Source organism: Lonchura striata, chromosome 1, assembly GCF_050655825.1.
Source record: "Lonchura striata isolate lonStrDom1 chromosome 1, ASM5065582v1, whole genome shotgun sequence".
NCBI classification, from domain to species: Eukaryota; Metazoa; Chordata; class Aves; order Passeriformes; family Estrildidae; genus Lonchura; species Lonchura striata.
The window spans coordinates 4,624,874-4,636,978 of NC_140703.1; positions in this window are offsets into that span (position 1 = coordinate 4,624,874).

The following is a 12,105-nucleotide window of genomic DNA, read 5'->3' on the forward strand; positions in this document are numbered from 1 at the left end:
CAGTTTATTGTGAGTTATCTAAAAGATTTTCTTCTGAGGCTGCTGGGGTTTGCTCACAGCTCAGGCAGAGGCACACACACACCCTGACATCCTCTCTGACCCCGACTGCTTCTTCTCTCCCACCCAGGGCTGCTGCTATCTTTTATATGATATATTACATATTACATGTTTATAGTTTCCCCCAGTACCTACTACCTATATTATAAAGTGCTTTTCTACTCTAAACCAATCTGTGAGTGGCAACATCACCAAGAACATGGAGGCAAGGAAGAAGAAGGAGGAAGAACAGGATCAGCCCACTTTCCTCCATCTTAGAACTTCTGACCCCCATGGACAAAGTAAAAACCCCCCTGGACAGGTGCTAAAATCCCCGTTTTAAAAAAAAAAAATCCCCCCTGTTTTGTAACTACTTTTACTATACTATCTAACCCTTTGTGACTGCTTGTTCCACCTCCAAAGTTGGTAAATCATTCCATGGCTCAAACTCAAAATCACAGCTGTTTGCAGCTGCCTGCCAGGGTCTGAAATGCTTCTAACCAAGGCCTGGAACCTCTAAAAATGTCTGAGAGACATTTTGAGTTCCAACACTACTCCTTTGACAAGTGTCATGTTTCCTGGAGTCCATACTGACCTCACTTTGCAGTGTGCCTTTGGAGGTGTTCTTTACTCAATAATAAAGCAATGCCAGAAACCCAGCTGGATGGGCAGGGTTCATTTGCTGTGGTGCTGTAATAACAGGGACACTTGTAGGGCTCAGAACCTTTATTAGCTGCAAAGAAACATCATATACTTGCTCTCTCTTCAACAAATGCCAGCTATTATGAGGTCTTATCTTAACTGCTTTATTTTATCTCAATCCTCGTGTGAAAAACAGGCTTTCTACACCTCCCGTCTAATTCTTACAGTGTGCACGCCCAGCCTGTTGCTTAGCAGTTCAGAGGTTGATATCCATTATTTTCTGATCTAGTCCACTTTTATTACTGTTTCTCATCTCAATTCTATCAGCAACCTTGGATTTGTTCCTCCTTAATCCACTTTGATGTAAGATCAGCCACTGACTCACCAGTAAGCAACCACCATCAGATAAGGTCCTGTTTTCAGGGCAGCTGCTCCAGCTCTCTGCAGTAGGATTATCCATAGTGCTAGTCCAAAATCATTTATGAACTGTGCCTTCCAAATATTCACACACTACCTAGACATGTATGTTTAATGGTTTTAATTACATTTATTTTGGCTACTACATGTCTTAATAATCAGCATTCTCTAATGTAATATATATATAGTAATATTGCCAATGGTTAAAATGAGCTGTGCTTGCTAGAATGGGCTCAAAAGGTTGAAATACTGAGCTGAGAACTCCAAAGCAGTTACAAAGTGCTACAGACAAAACATCAGGGAGGGGAGAATCGTCTCAGCTTGCTTGAAGTGAGTTTGAGCCTACCTTGTGACCTGACCCATCAGAGGTTGATTCAACCCCTGTGCATCAGAATAGCCTCAGAGATGCCAACACGAGCTGCTCATAGCTGAGCAGAGTAAACCTACCCTAAATGGAGACATCCTGCTAGTTTATGATGTGTCCACTGGGCTGGCAACAGAAAAACAACCTGGAAGGAGCTCTGGATAGCCTGGGAATTCAGCAGAGGAGGGAGAGGTTCTAAGGGGACAGACACATCACACAGCAGAGTCAGGAGCAGAAGGTTGTAAAGCAGCCTCTATTTCTCTTACAAATCTCTAATGCAATAGAGGTATTTCAGAAAAAAAAAAAAGTTGTAAAATTGCAATGTATTGTCAGGTTTTATCTAGTGTTACATAAGTTCTCATTATTTTGATGTTTATAGTGTAAAATGTTGTAGATGTGCTCAGTATGCTAAGAGTAATTAATGCCTAATTATCATTACCAGACTTGCTGTTGGTATCCAAAAGCACATCCTGTTCCATGTTCTAGCAAGTGTATGGAGTACTAAAGACTTCCATATAGAAAGCTTGCTTATCCAAGCAAGTAACACTTAGCTGCTTAACTCTTGCTGTGTAAGTTGTTGACTTGCCAGTTCTTTCATCAGGCTCAAGAGAGACCTAAAATCCAGCCTAACAGTGGTCAAACACCTGCAAAATTACCAGTATCCCTTAAACCAGTGGTATTGATGCAGTTTCCTGTGGATCTATTGGTGAGACTTCTACAAAGACATCAGAAAGATGGCACTACTCACTTTTCCTTCCTTGGGATTGCAAAGTATGCATATGCTTACAGCTGATTGCTTCCTTGAGATGCTTGGATAAAAATTAACAAAATCATCCATGACAGGATTTTCCACAAGATGTGTAGAAAACCCACACTCCCACATGCAAGATATATCTCACTTCTGAAGGTGAAGAGGGGCTTTATATTTGAGCTTTGAACCTAAGTCTGGGAATTATGTTTAGGTGTGCCAGTGATGATGTGTCATCACAAAGGGTTTTGAACATGAATTGCATCAGTGGCAAATGCAAACAAATCTTTCAAAATGGCAACTGGAAATCATTATACATAGAAATATTTCTATGCATCTTAGATGACTAGAAATCCAAGTCCGGAGTTATAAATAAAGTTCTGTATCAGTTGCAGTCTGAAGTAGATTTTGAACTGAATCCAAATCTGAAAGTTTCATCTTGCCATTTCCCAAACTGCTTTTGTATCTGAAATTCTGTGAAGTCAAAAAGTTGACAGCTGCATTGTTGAATGTAAGACTATTTCCTGTACAGGCTTCAGAGTTGGTCTCCTTACCCCAGAACATTAGATGCATAAATGCTGACTCTGTGTGCAGAAATACCACCAAGGATGGGAATACACGGCATTGCTTCTATCAGCCAGAGGGCTCATTTAAACTGAACATGACATTACAGAATTTTCCCAAATTTAGTCTTCCGAAGCTGTAAAGTGAAATAATCATATGGCATGAATCAGGTAAATGGTTTGGTAATGATTTAAAAACCTGAGCTTTGGGCCTAAACAATAAGTTTTTAAGAAGTGAACAAGTTTCAGTTCAGCAAAGCAATACAGGTATGAGTGAAAACACATAAATTAGACTCTTAAACAGCCCTGTGACAGGGCAGGACCTGTAAGTCTTCACAGGCCAAGCAGATGCCTTGAGAGGCTACCTAGAACAGGGCTAGACAGTGCTAAAGGAATAAAGAACATATTTCTTAAAAGGCCCTCAAAGGATACACCTTGGGCAGTGCAAGAGCTTGGCCATGGCTCCACACAAGATGGACAACAGGTCGCATGTTTTCACACTTTTATAAGTTTAGGTCCGTTTGCATATTAGGGTTAAATGTCCAATTACAGCTTCAGGTTACGAAGTCCCATCCTCCCAGATTGCTCTCCTCAATTTGCTGTTGTTTATACTTTTTTTGAGGCCTGGACTGCAATGGTGTCCTTGGTTCTCAGGCTGCAAAATGATTGTTTTGTCTAACTAAACTGTGAAGAGAACTTGCTAACCCTTTATGTGAAGTTCAGTTATAAACTAATGCAGCACAGAATCTGGAAAATATGAAAGCTAAAACTTAAGGCATCAAAGTGACATAACAAGCAAGAAGTCTGAGGATCTCCTATCTACGCCTGAAATTTCTGAAGATGTTGCCAGTTGTTTAATTGCAAGTTGTGAAGCTAAGCTGATCCCCTCTGCCAAACATTTTGGGCACATTTTGAACTAAAAAGAATGATCATCCTTACAAGAGTAGCCTGAGGCCATCTGATGCAGTTAAAAAATGGTTTGTAAGCATATGCATATGCCACTTTGCTGACTTCTCCTTCATTCTTACTGCTGGCAGGAACTTGTCAAATCAATGTGATCCAAATGTATGAGGCCATATACTTGGGGTGTGTATATTTTTATTAGGAATGCACATGTGCACTCTTTTGTCCTCTCCTTCGTTCATTTGTTCCACAGCAGGAAATCTCAGCATATTTGGCATGCAAGCCCATCAGCACGGTGCCATCTCCAGTGAGCACCAAGAGGCTTTCCAGCTTGAGGCTGATGGATCCATAATATAATATATAATAATACTGGAAAAAAGAATGTGAGAGGGAAAGCTTGGTTCAGTATCATCCTGCTGCTCACTTGGGAGATCATTCCCAGGCTCTTTCCCTGTCTCCCTGATGTTGGAGCTCCTGTGCCAAACTGTTTCTGCAGCTCCCACTGCACCAGTCCCCTGCCAGGGCATCACAGGGGCTGTGACAGCAGGCAGGGACAGGGATAATTACACATTATCAATAAGGGAAATGCCCACTGACAGGACACTTTGCAGCAGTTCTTTGCCTTGCAGATGTTCTGTGGCAGTCACTGCACTGGAGGCCTAATTTATTGCAGCCCTTAAGACAAATTTCTACTTTATTATTAAAGAATTTCTACTTGTTCTAGTGGTGTTTGCTCTCCCCAGGTCCCAAGAGAAAACAGAGGAGTCAGGCACTGGCTTCATATTTTTAGTGCCTTCATGTTCAATATTTCTTTCTTGCTGGAAGAGTCCTTGGGCACTCCTGAACATTTCAGGCACTCCCCCATGCTTTGCTGGGTGTCTCTGCACTCAGGTATTGCTGCCTCATTCTTTGTACTGCTTTCTGCAGTGAGTGGAAAAGGCACATTACCCTGCAAGCTAAAGGTGGTGCAGACTGTTCTCAACAAAATCATCTAACATAAACCTGTACAGGTAGAGATTTTGTTTTGATCTGCACAGAACTTTCCCTCTTTTGCAGCTCTCTGAAATGGCTCTGTGCTAAAGAACTGCTTTCAGGAGGCAGGAACTAGCATTTATCCTTCATTCCAGCACAAGGCTGTGAAGGAAAAGGTGCTTTTTGACTCATTTTGACATGTAGCTTTGATTTGTTCTTCCAGACTGAAAAGGTTAAAATTAGACAACTGCAAAACAAACATGCCACTTTACTTTCACAAATGCTGTACTTAAAGCACATACTTTTCTGATAACCATGTCACATTAAGACCTACTACAAAATAAATTTCTGGCTTTTTTGATGAAAATATTTGGGGTTTTTTTCTTCTTCTTCTTTACTCGTGGTTTCCTCTTATTAAGGAAAGGAAGATATAAAGAGGGAAATAAAATTAAGTCATAAAATGGTGAATGACTTCTGAATGAGTTGCATGGGAAAGTTAGGAAGTTCCAAAAATAAGAGCACTGAATTAGGATCACATGTGTTAAAAAGAAAACGTAATGGAATGACAGCAAGATGTAGAAGTTCACATTTCTAGGGTATAACACAAAGGAGATGATAAGTGAAACAAAGATTTGAGGAGGCATCAATGCATGTTAAAGTTAATATGGTTTGAAGGGAGAGAAAATTAACAGCTAGGTGAAGTTTTTTTGATGGGGTAAAGAAAGAAAGAAAGTGATTTCTGATTGTGTTATGCCTTCCACAGGACTGAGACAATTGAAGATCTGAAAAAGCTGCAACACTGATGACAAGACAGGAGGATTAAAAAGAAAATTGCTGTATTCTATTTGCCTGTCTTTGCCACTGAGTGCATAAGCTCTGGCTGATTCCTTGATGGCACAGCTTCAATGTGGCTGTGAAAGGGGCAGGAGAAGAACAAGCCTGGGCTCTGAAAATACATGAACTGCTCAGGGGGCACATGCTAAACAAGGAATCAGATCTTTTTTAATCTGATCTCCAGAGAAAAAGCAACTTTGGCCAGGGCAGGAAACGACTATCATTTATTTTATTGAAGCTGATAGTTCTAGTTAATTTATGGTCAATGTAAAATATGTAGACAATATTTTCAGTTTTAGGTAGTTAAATGAAGGCTTTTAAGTCCATTTTCAGCACAGAAAGGAAGGAAGGCTGGTTTTCAAAAGCCATTATTTCAGTGGGGCTTATTGGTGCTCTGTCAGTTCCTAGCTAGCTGCCAAAATATGGATTTAGGAGCCTGGCTATGGTCGGCCAAGACAAAAAGCTTGGTCACAAAATATACTGCTGGGCTCTCTGTGAAAGCAAACCTTTGGAGAAAAACACCATACATACAACAACTTTTGTTTCTTGTTCAACTTTCTGGGCTGACTCAGGTGATTACCTGTTTGAATTCTGCACTCCTGGGAACACAGTATACAATAAATCCTAGAATTGCATATCTCGCTTTCTTTCCTAATATATTCCCTTCAATATTCTTATGTTTCTCTGTACACAGGCAAGGAACAAAAAGCTCAGGAAAGAAATTAAATGGTTATTTTTTTTTTTTTACCTGAATTTCATTTACACAGTTCCGTGGAGAATGAAAGTTCCTGTATGCTCCTCCTCTAATCAAAAGGCAAAAGTCTTTTACAATATGGAATGATTAAAAATTAAGTGAAAATATTAAAAACTCCACCCAACCAAACAAGTTAGAAGTAGTACCATTTAGTTTACCTGAAACAACTGCAATTGATTTATTCTCCCTCATTAAATTTTGGGTTGTTAAAAACCAGGGATACAGCTATTTGTGAGAAACATTAGATTATCACTCCTTGCTGACTCACAAGTTTTTCCCATAATTACAACAAGCCCTCAGTTTAAAAAAACATGAAGCTATTTTTAAAGGAATTTCTAAGGTTTATCTGAAACTAGTGTCCAGCTCAACACTTTTTAATATTAATCTATCTGAAAATCACTGAGGAACACTCAGCTACCTAAAGTCAACAAGAGGTAAACTGAGAGATCAAAAAAAAAAAAAAAACAAATTTGGTTTGTGCTAGACAAGGAGCACTGAACACACAGTTATTCTTTTGACAAATCAGGAGAAGATACGTGGCTTACAGGCTCCTGGCAATGCTATCAAGGAGCTCAGGGAAATTATGAATTTGCAGGAGTGCCTTGTTGAGCATGATGCTTTTGATCAATGAAAAGCTGGCAGCATTCACACTGCAGATTACACTGGTGGTTCTGCATCTGGGCACATCTGCCATCCTTTAAAAGTCCAGGTTAATATGCTCCCTTTACATATCAGCATTTGAACATCTCTTTGTGAAAGGGGCTGGAGAAAATGAAGGGCACCAGAAGAGAAAAAAGCAGTCTGAAGTGCAGCTATAACTATCCTGTAAATAGCTGATAGATGTTTTTGATAGAGCCATTATCTATACAAGTGCATTAAAAGCCACACTGAATATCCTTCAGCATAACTAACTGCAAGATGAATTTAAGCAGCAGTTGAATAGACAGTCAGGACATGATATCCACGTTCGAATCCCTGGATTAGCCCCACAGTTTACATAACACAGTCCCTGAGGTCCACTTTGTAACTGTTTCTCATCATGCGAGGATTTCCTTTGGATTAATGAAAAGATTAATGTCTGGAAATCCTTTGAATTTCCTTTCAGTGGCATGAGGAAGCAGTGAAGTTATTTACCCAATTAAACATCTCTGTTTGACTTCCCACCCTTATTTTAAAAGTGGTGATTTGACAGCATAGATAAATGAATATTAATGACAGTTGTCCTCCCTTCCTTGTCTTATCTGCACTTCATCCTCAGCTGTTGCTAAAACTATTTGCAATTTTATTTGTATTTAAATGTCTGTAAATAGAGATGCAAATTGGAGTTGCAGTTTCTGAAACTGAGGCCTATAAAAACCTCATTCCAGAGATGCTTATTTTTAAATGCACAAATGTGAACAAGTTTCTTTTCACAAAGTCCTCCCTAGACAGGGAACTGCTGCTCTCCCTCACAGATTTCTATCAGAGGATCTTTCAAACAGCTGACCACTTTCAAATCCTGCTATTGTCCCTACCTGCTGCAAATAGCTTAGCCAACTTTGAACCAAAACCAGTCTTTTCACTGGATTATGCATTGCAAAAGGCTTTGGATTATTTTGTGTGACTGGACCCCTTATTTACAGCAAGAAGATTATGGTTTTAAACAATAAAGAATTTTTGGATTCATGAGGATTCAGATCTTTTAATTAATTTGCTAAACACTTCAGGATAGAGGGCTCTTGGTAATCTTCTAGTGCAATTGATACCATAGGAATTCCTACATTTATGAACACTTTAAAAAACAGTATGTGCAACCCCTCTGATACCCTAGGTGGTAAAACAAGTCCTACTCACTTATGCTATGTAGATACTGACTGAAGCACTCAGGCTTGTTAACTTGGCTACTAGTTTTTAAAAAACAACACTTGAGAACTCATAAATTCTGGCATTTGTTATTCTGCAGTTATTATTAGTTATTCTGTTGCTGTAACATTTGGCTGTCTCACAATCTTTCCATTTAGTCATGGTTATTTACCCATGGGATTTGTAAATGAGGTGAAGCTCACAGTGGTAGAAGAAGGTCCCCAGCAAAAAGTCCATTGCACAGGAGGGTCCACAAGCACCAGACTGATGAGGTTTCATTTCCTGTGAAGTGTTGTCTCATGGTTCACTGTCTTTGGCATTTTCATTCCAAGACCAAAGTGACATTTCTTCCATGGACAGACATTTATTACACCCTTTATGTGTGCATTTTCATGTCTGTATTAAGATTGGATCTTACATGTAGCATTTACCATAAAAAAATGCAAAAATGGTCTTGTTCACCCCTGTGACCCCTTATTTTCATTACATTTATTGGAATTGAACCCCCTTTCAAGCCTGTATCTCTATTCAAGATTATTGGAACTGGCCAGCCTGCTTCCAGTGGCAGGAAAATATTTTTCTTTTTCAGGTAGAAGAAGAGCAAATGCCCACCAAGGATGCCAACTACTTTATTTACACCACAGTTGAAATCAGCCCATGACCCAGTGCCCTGTAGGAGTTTTGGTCCAGCCTTTGCTTTAATGAATGCAGCTCCACAGGGCAGTAACCTGGAGAAAGGTTTTGCTGCTGCACCATGCAAACTGCACTGCCTCACAATCTCTTCTTTTACTATAATAGCCAGCAAGCTTGGAATGATTTGAACTGTAAATAACTTCTGGGGCTTTATCAGAAAAGGAACAGCGTGGAGAATGATAAAATTGTTACTGTAAATAATAGTCTGAGAACTCCAGATCAGCCTCCCCTCCAGTGAGGCAACTACCTACCTTCTCATGAAAAACAACAGCAGCTCCCTTCCCTGAGACAAGGATCCATGCTTTGAGAACAGATGGTGCTACTTTTGATGCCAAGCACTCTGCACTTTATTAAATTGGCCAGAGAAGACTGTAAGCTCAGCTCCCAAACAACACACACGAGCCATGATGTCTGCGCCGTGCACCTTTTACACTGTAAAGTCATGGGATATGCACAGGTGGAAATCAGGTCCTCTGAGATTTTTCCTCCAGATGATTTTTTTAAAAACTCTATTTCTATTTTATTCATAGAAATTTTTTACATTTAAATAATTTCTGGAAGATCATGACAACTGTTTTATAATGCCCCCAGTACAGATGGTGTCAGTGTCCAAAGCTGGTGGAGAGGAAACACCACTGCTTTGACTTCACATCTTTCTGGCTCCCCTTTGAATCCCTCCTGTAACTTTGGTACAGAGTTCTTCATGACTGCTCTACTTCTTCCTAAAATAAGTGCCAGAACACCCAAGTCTTCAACACTGGCATGCCCATAATTTCCAGCAGAGCAGGGAGCAAACCTCCTAGCTTTATCTCCTCAGTAGTGACCCAGTCACACAGGTTACAGGTATTTGCTGTTGTAGAGGTAGTACTTGAGACATTTACACAATTGGCATTTCTCAGGATTCAGCTCAGTTTTCATATTCATCTCCTCAATTTCAATTGTCTTTACAGCACTGTAGTATACCACAGTTTTATGATTGAAACAACAAATAAAAAAAGAGACACCAAACAGTTAATTTTTGTGAAGCAGCAGTTTCTGGAAAGAACAATTCCTGTTATTGATTTTTTTACTATTTGGTATTTTTGTGATTTTAAAGATTGCTCTGAAAGGAAAGTACAGCCCTGAAACAGACGTTTATAGCACTTCACCACAACCACAAGTACTTGACAAATGCAGTTATACATAACCTGTAATCATCATCTACAGGGGGATCCACACTGCTCTCAGCAGTGAAAAATCACACTCTGCTCCTTGAGGAATGCCTGGCAGTGGTAAAGTTCCTGGGAGAGGCTCTGGACTTTCAGCTCGTGTGTGTTGACTGCTGAAAGATGAAAGCTGTTTAACAGGTCCTATGCCCTCTGACCACTCCTGCATTCATCACTTTGGCTTCCCTTCCCTTCCTTTTCCTTTTTTTTTTTTTAATTTAAATTTAAAAAAAAATCTGCCTTTTAATGCATTAAATACCATGTTTGTGTTTTCAGTTTGAGAATTGAAAATTGATCTCATTACCAATAGACATACATTTTTGGACAACCTAGCTGTTCAATAAAGGTTTTCCAAGTCTATAGAGATCAAAGTAGCTATGAAAATATTAAGCTGGGGAAGTTTTTTAGTGGTCAAAGCTTAAGTTTACAAGCCAGTGGATCCTGCACAATCAAATCAGGTCTCAGTTGGCTCCAAAGTCACATCAGCAGGCAAGTTGGAGAATCTGCAGGATGGGTTCACTGAAACCCAGAAGCCTCTGGAAACAGCAAGCAGCAGTGAGAGGAGAGGGAGAATTTAATTTATCCAAGGGAGCCAGCCGAGTCAGCAGGGAAACAGCAGAGGAACTCTGACCTAAGATTGTTCACTTTGTTCCATGTGGCTGGAAGCCATTCTGATTTCAGGTTCATTATTCTTCACCAGCAGAGGACTTCAGGAAATCAGCTTTTTTTTCTTCTTTAGTCAGTTCCTGGCTAATGCACAAGCAGAGCTTTGCTTACTAAAAAGAAAAATTATTTACGGGCGTTTTGGCATAAAGTTGGGTTTGCGTGGGCAATCAAATCTACTAAACATTACAATCAGCCACTGGCCAGCAGCAGTGGGGGTGCCTGTTGCAAGGATCCTTGCAGTGTCATCTTCCCTTGGATCAGGACACCTAAAGCCACAGTTTTGCTCAGTTCTTATAATCCAGCAGGCCAGGGTCCTACATGACCAGCACAGCACGTGCACAAATCATTGCTACTCCAACACCCCACAAAGGAAACATTTCTTAAACATCTTTGCTACAGACATAAGATGTCCCACAATGGCCATTTCTGGAGGAATGGTTTTATTGTCTATTTACAAATGTTATATCTATGTACAACCCAATCACTTCAGCGACAGGGATGTGTTTGTACACTCCAGCCAGGATGTCAATAAACACATATAGGCATAGAAATTACTTTCATCAGGGGCAATTTCTAGATAAGTTCACAGTTCCCAGTGGTTGGCCTGGTAATGATCAGCTCCTGAATTATGAAGGTCCAGTTAATAACTTAGTTTCAGTTTGGTTCATTGTCTCAAGCTTGTCCATTATCTCATCCATGAGGAGACTGCTGGGATATTCCTGAACCCCTCAAGAAATCCATGATTTGGTGTGCACATAGGCACCCTGTTACCAAGCTGCACCACAATTATAACTAAAGAATAAGCTTGCTTTCCCTATTTATAACTCACAAATTAAGTCACATAGCTCTTGTCACACCTAGTTGTCCTGGATGGAAGGGAAAAGATGTGGAATAGTTTTCCTGCTCTTGATTATAAATAATTGTCTGTATTAGAATGTCCCACTTGAAAAGAATTTAATCAGCCAAAGCAGAGGATGATCACTCAGATATTTCCCTGCCCTCCCTCAGGGCAGCTGTGGGGAACTGAACTTTGAGCTGTAAGTTGGAATGCCTGACTTCTGTAGTTTGAAGGGAAGACAGCAGCTCTAGTTCACCTGTTATTTCCTCTGCTCTGAGGAAAGAAAGAATTGAGAGCACGATTAGGCTGCTTTAATTAAAATACACTGAATTTTTCAACTCTCAGCTAGGCTGAAAGAAAATTCAGATTCAGTCTTCATTCTTCTACTGGAGATACAATTTATTAGTATGAAGTTAGGGTCTTCATATCTGAGAATTACAATATCCTATAAAGTCTATTACTCTTGATACTCTTATTTCATAATGAATTCATTTCTTAAAATTAATCCAGAAAATTGTCAGAGGAGATGAGAGGGAGAGAAAAAAGGAGGGCAAGGAAAGGAATGGAAAAGGAACAGAAGGTTAAGGGAGGGTAGAGGAACTAGGGATGGAGGAAGAAGGGATGGCAG